This window comes from Morus notabilis, unplaced genomic scaffold (genome assembly GCF_000414095.1).
Source record: "Morus notabilis unplaced genomic scaffold, ASM41409v2 Scaffold855, whole genome shotgun sequence".
Lineage (NCBI taxonomy): Eukaryota > Viridiplantae > Streptophyta > Magnoliopsida > Rosales > Moraceae > Morus > Morus notabilis.
The window spans coordinates 117,464-124,714 of NW_010365497.1; positions in this window are offsets into that span (position 1 = coordinate 117,464).

A 7,251-nucleotide genomic window follows, 5' to 3' on the forward strand; every position below is an offset into this window, starting at 1 on the left:
TCATGAATTCATCAATTTTCGGAGAACAAATTGCAAACTATATATCCTAATTAAAATGCTGATCAGGAAAAGACTTTTCTTTATAGCAGGCATACTGATACAACGTTTTTTTTTTTTTTCCCCTTCATTGGTGGACAATGTTGGTTTTCTTCTTAAAAAGTAAATTCTATATGGAAAAAGAGATGATCATGTTTTCTAAGTTAAACGACGGGAAATTTGAAATCACAAACGATATGTCGTTTCTCAATGCAAATGGAACTTTTGGAGGCAACTTCTTATATTACCAACTACTAGTCATTCGACCAAAGAGTGAACTTCGATTTAAACGACAAAAGGTTTGAAAAGAAAGGACACGCTGTCTATTTACTACCACGAACGACGTGTAATTTGCTGAAGATAGTAGTATAGTACCACAAAATTGTCTCCTGAACGACATACCAGACTATTTTTAAAGAAAAAATAACTTGAGAATTTTTGAGACAAAATTAATGATTTCCACTAATAGATGAACTGTTATGAGACTTTTTTTCTTTAGTTCAAGAATTATTTATAAGATAAAATTTAAAACAAAAACTAATTTTAAAGAAAAAAATTAAGGTATATTTAGATTTATTCTTAAAGATTTCTCTATGGTGAGACCACCTAAAAAATACACTGTATAGCGCATTATAAATTTTTAATATTAATTTGTATAGATCTAACTGTTAAAAACTTAAACTGTTAGTGTAGAACACAAAAGGAACGAATTTACCAAACAAAATCTTGGGTTGAGTCGCGGACTAAGTCGCTTTCTTTAAGACGTTTCGCGGCTCTGTCCAAGGTAGTACAAGCAGTATACCAGCCTCGTCGTCCCCAGGATAAAACAGCCCAGAATCACCTCTGCCTCGGACCTCCTCTGCACTGAAGAAAGCCGGAATACAAACACCCAAATATTGCTCGGAAAACAGAAAGCAAGAAGAAAGTTTTTTCTTTTGATTACCAGAGAGAGCATCTAAAAACTTTATATCTCAATCTATCCTCTCTGCCTCTATTTAAAGAAAATTGTATACAATGACGATGAGGAAAGTTAGGAACAAACCATGAGAGAGTGGAGAGGATCGTGGAGGAAATCATGGACCAAGTCATTCTTGTTCAGAGACTAAGTCTTCCCCTTTTTTTTCGTTCAAAATAGCAACTTTATTTGTTAATAGATAATCTCTTTAGATATAACCACTTTTATTTTTAATTAAAACAAAATTCACACTGCTCCAACAATCCCCCACTTGAATTTTTAACATTTCCATCGAGCAATATTATATAGGATCATGCATAAGCAAAGGTGTCTATCGACTTGAACCCTTACATAGTGAAGATGATTTAGATTATACTAGAGTAACTCGTAGTTTTGAACTCTATCTCTAACAACATCACACACACAACCCTATCAGGGTGAAGTCCAAAAGCCTGTGCTTTACGGCCATGCACGTATATCCCAGTCTAGTGAATGCTCTAGAGAATTTGCCCAAAATTCCATAGGAAGCGGCCACACTTCCACATTCACTTAGGTGAGTCTATCAAGAGTATTCCTATAGCTAAATACTCCACTCCACACAGAGATATAGAACCCATTAAGAGTTTAGAAATAACTCAACCTTCCATCGCTTCAGGATTTCATGCTTCAAAGTAAGATATTCGGAATATAACAAATATTGTTATATTAGCATGATCCAATTCATATCACTTCATGACTTGTTATTACCCATTGAACCTATTTCTTAGGATCTCCAGTCCATAGGTTGGGTTTCCATCACAAGTGACTCATCAATCTACGGGCATAAGTCCCATTCCTTTTGAGGTTTTGCAAACCTTTTCTCTAGCTAATCCTTTCGTCAAAGGGTCAGCCATGTTATCATCAGTACGTATATAATCCACTCTCACAGCTCCAGTGGAGAGATATTCTCTAATAGTACTATGCTTACGACGTATTTGTCGCCTTTTTCCATTATAATAACGGTTCTGAATTTTCGCAATAGCTGCAGTACTATCGCAATGGATCAAGATAGCTGGAATCGGTCTCTCCCATAACGGAATATCAGATAGCAGACTTCTTAACCATCCTGCTTCCTCACTAGCTGATGCTAGTGCAATCATCTCAGACTCCATGGTAGATTGAGCCAAGATAGTCTGTTTCTTAGACTTCCAAGAAACAGATCCACCAGCTGTGCTAAATATGTAGCCGCTAGTTGCCTTGGAGTCATCTGAAAGAGTATTCCAATCAGCATCGCTATATCCTTCTAGGACAGCGGGAAACTTTTGATAATGTAATCCAAGGTTCATATTTCTCTTTAGGTACCTCATGACCCTTTCTATAGCATGCCAATGTTCAATGCTAGGTCTACTAGTAAACCTGCATAGCAGTCCCACAGTGTAGGCTATGTCGGGTCTAGTGCAATCAGCAGCATATCGAAGACTGTCAATAATGCTCGCATACTCAGATTGTCTAACACCATCACCGGTGTTCTTGAACAACTTTACACTAGGATCATAAGGAGTACATGCTAGTTTACAGTCAAAGTAATTGTATTTCTTTAAGATCTTCTCAAGGTAATGAGATTGATCCAAAGAAATTCCCTTTTTAGACCTAGTTATCTTAATTCCAAGGATCACATTTACTTCTCCGAGATCTTTCATATCAAAGTTAGCACATAGCATAGATTTCACATTATTCACAACATGAATATTAGAACCAAAAATCAGCAAGTCATCCACATAAAGACATATAATAGTGCAAACATCATTTTCAGATTTATAATAAATGCACTTGTCACTTTCATTCACTTTGAAACCATGTGAGATAACAAGATTATCAAACTTTTCATGCCATTGCTTAGGTGCCTGTTTTAGACCATAAAGAGATTTATCTAATTTGCACACTTTGTGTTCTTGACCAGGAATAACAAAACCTTCAGGTTGGTCCATATAAATCTCTTCTTCTAATTCACCATTCAAAAAAGCAGTTTTAACATCCATTTGGTGTACAACAAGATCATGAATAGCAGCAAGAGAAAATAACACTCGAATAGATGTAATTCTAGAAACAGGTGAAAAGGTGTCAAAGAAATCTACATTTTCTCTTTGTCTAAACCCTTTGGCTACAAGACGTGCCTTATATTTATCAACAGTACCATCGGGTTTCAATTTCTTTTTAAGTATCCATTTACATCCTATTGTTTTACAGGCTGGAGGTAAATCTACTAGGTGCCATGTTTTATTAGACTCAAGAGAGTCCATCTCATCATCAACTGCCTCTTGCCACAAATTAGCATCTACAGAAGATAAGGCCTCTTGGAGGGTGTAAGGATCCTCCTCTAAAGTGAACGCATGAAAGTCAGGACCATAATCCTTAATGGTGCGAATTCGTTTACTTTTCCTAGATTCAAACTCTAATTCCTTATTAGACTCATTAGTTCTAGTTATAGGCATATTACTAGATGTGGAGCCCCCACTATTCTTCAATACAAACGGAAATCTATCTTCATAAAAGTCAGCATCATTTGATTCAATAATCACATGAGCATTTAAGTCAAAAAATCTGCAGGCTTTACTATTCACGGCATAGCCAACAAACATACATTGATATGCTCTACTAGCAAGTTTTTTCCTTTTTGGATCAGGAATCCGAACATAAGCCAAACAACCCCAAGTCCTAAAGTAAGACAGGTTAGGTTTCTTATTTTTAAGAACTTCGTAAGGGAAAATTTTACTTTTTGATTTGGGAACTCTATTAAGCACATAGCAAATAGTCAACAAAATTTCTCCCCACCAATAAGAAGCAGCACCAGAGTTAAGTAAGATAGCAACTACTGATTCAGTAAAAGTTCTATTTTTTCTTTCAGCCTTGCCATTCATTTCAGGAGAGTAAGGTGCTGTTTTCTCATGAATAATCCCGTGGGATTTATAAAAATCAATAAAAATATCAGAATCATATTCAGTGCCTCTATCACTACGCAATCTCTTTATTTTTCTGTTGCACTGATTTTTAATTTCTGTCACAAATAGTTTGAACATATCAAACGCTTCATTTTTATTTTTCATGAGATAAACAAAAGTATAGTCAGAGCAGTCATCAATGAATGTAATAAAATAGCGTTTTCCATTTCTAGTCAAGATACCATCAAATTCACAAATGTCAGAATGGATTAAATCAAGAGGTTCAGATTCTCTAACAACTGATTTATGTGGGGTTTTGGTAATTTTAGCTTGACTACAGTATTCACATTTTTCAAAATCATTCAAAGACAATTTTGGGATTAGTTCTAAGCTACTCATGTTTTTAATAATGCGTTTGTTAACATGACAAAGTCTAGCATGCCAAGTATTAAAAGAACACAACATGTAAGTAGAAGGTGCAACTTTATTAACATCAACATTCAATTTAAACATTCCATCAGTAGCATACCCTTTCCCAACAAAAATATTATTTTTAGTAATGGTATACAAATCAGCCCCAATGATTTGAGTAAACCCAACCTTGTTGAGAAGGTAGCCCGAAACTAAGTTCTTCCTCATCTCTGGAGTATGCAGAACATCCTTTAGGATGACAGTCTTTCTAGAGGTAAACTTCAATTTCACCTTTCCAGTACCAGCAACAACAGTGGAGTGGGAATCACCCAACAACACTTTCTTGTCTTCAGTTTCAGAATAGGACTTGAACACAGCACGATCATAGCAAACATGGCGAGTAGCACCAGTGTCTACCCACCACCCTTCGGATCCTCCAATAATGTTGATTTCAGAAATCATAGCAATAAGTTGCTCTTCGGTAAGGTTCGCCTGCGGAGCAGGACGTCGCATATACCGGCAGTTCCGAGCCATATGGCCTGGCTTCCCACAGTTAAAACATGAAAATTGTCCTGAATCATTCCTTGAAGGGGGTTTATGTCCATTCTGATTCTGTTGAGCATTCTTGTTCTGAATTTTTCGATTCTGGTTGTTGTTGTGGTTGCGATTCTGATTCTTCATGTTTTTCCCTTTGGGTTTCAAAACGGCAGAGGTGGTTTTCTTATTAGTATTGTTGTTTGAAACAACAAGAATTTCATCTTTTTGATCTTGTTTGCGGGCTTCCTCCTCAATACGAAGGCGAGTGATCAAACTTTCTAAAGAAAACTCCTTAGTTTTGTGCCGGAGAAGACTCTTAAAATCTTTCCAACCAGCAGGCAATTTGTCAATCAAGACAGCAACTTGAAATTGTTCATCTAGAGACATACCTTCAGAAATGATTTCATGTGCAATCTTTTGTAGCTCGTGAGATTGAGCCTCCACAGATTTGTCATCGGTCATTTGATATTTTAGGTATCGACTGACTGCATATTTCTTCGTTCCAGCCTCCTCAGTGTCATATTTCTTCTGAAGTGCATCCCATATCTCCTTTGCAAATTTGTTAGAACTATAGTAGTCATACAAATCATCAGACAAACCATTCAGAATAAAATTCTTGCACAGAAAATCATCTTCAACCCAGGACTCATATTCCTTAGTTTGTTTATCAGTTGGCTTTTCAGTTAATATGGGTTTTTCTGAAGTACATACATATGCAACTTTTTTCATGGTTAGGAAAAATAATATCTTCTGTTTCCATCTTTTAAAATTAAGCCCCTCAAAGCGAAAGGGCTTGTTTAAATCACCAGTAGCAGAATCGATTGCGGAAGTCATGGCAGAAGAACGTCTTAAAATTGTTAGTGCATAACACAAAAGGAACGAATTTACCAAACAAAATCTTGGGTTGAGTCGCGGACTAAGTCGCTTTCTTTAAGACGTTTCGCGGCTCTGCCCAAGGTAGTACAAGCAGTATACCAGCCTCGTCGTCCCCAGGATAAAACAGCCCAGAATCACCTCTGTCTCGGACCTCCTCTGCACTGAAGAAAGCCGGAATACAAACACCCAAATATTGCTCGGAAAACAGAAAGCAAGAAGAAAGTTTTTTCTTTTGATTACCAGAGAGAGCATCTAAAAACTTTATATCTCAATCTATCCTCTCTGCCTCTATTTAAAGAAAATTGTATACAATGACGATGAGGAAAGTTAGGAACAAACCATGAGAGAGTGGAGAGGATCGTGGAGGAAATCATGGACCAAGTCATTCTTGTTCAGAGACTAAGTCTTCCCTTTTTTTTCGTTCAAAATAGTAACTTTATTTGTTAATAGATAATCTCTTTAGATATAACCACTTTTATTTTTAATTAAAAAAAAAAATTCACACTGCTCCAACAATCCCCCACTTGAATTTTTAACATTTCCATCGAGCAATATTATATAGGATCATGCATAAGCAAAGGTGTCTATCGACTTGAACCCTTACATAGTGAAGATGATTTAGATTATACTAGAGTAACTCGTAGTTTTGAACTCTATCTCTAACAACATCACACACACAACCCTATCAGGGTGAAGTCCAAAAGCCTGTGCTTTACGGCCATGCACGTATATCCCAGTCTAGTGAATGCTCTAGAGAATTTGCCCAAAATTCCATAGGAAGCGGCCACACTTCCACATTCACTTAGGTGAGTCTATCAAGAGTATTCCTATAGCTAAATACTCCACTCCACACAGAGATATAGAACCCATTAAGAGTTTAGAAATAACTCAACCTTCCATCGCTTCAGGATTTCATGCTTCAAAGTAAGATATTCGGAATATAACAAATATTGTTATATTAGCATGATCCAATTCATATCACTTCATGACTTGTTATTACCCATTGAACCTATTTCTTAGGATCTCCAGTCCATAGGTTGGGTTTCCATCACAAGTGACTCATCAATCTACGGGCATAAGTCCCATTCCTTTTGAGGTTTTGCAAACCTTTTCTCTAGCTAATCCTTTCGTCAAAGGGTCAGCCATGTTATCATCAGTACGTATATAATCCACTCTCACAGCTCCAGTGGAGAGATATTCTCTAATAGTACTATGCTTACGACGTATTTGTCGCCTTTTTCCATTATAATAACGGTTCTGAATTTTCGCAATAGCTGCAGTACTATCGCAATGGATCAAGATAGCTGGAATCGGTCTCTCCCATAACGGAATATCAGATAGCAGACTTCTTAACCATCCTGCTTCCTCACTAGCTGATGCTAGTGCAATCATCTCAGACTCCATGGTAGATTGAGCCAAGATAGTCTGTTTCTTAGACTTCCAAGAAACAGATCCACCAAATGTGCTAATATGTAGCCGCTAGTTGCCTTGGAGTCATCTGAAAGAGTATTCCAATCA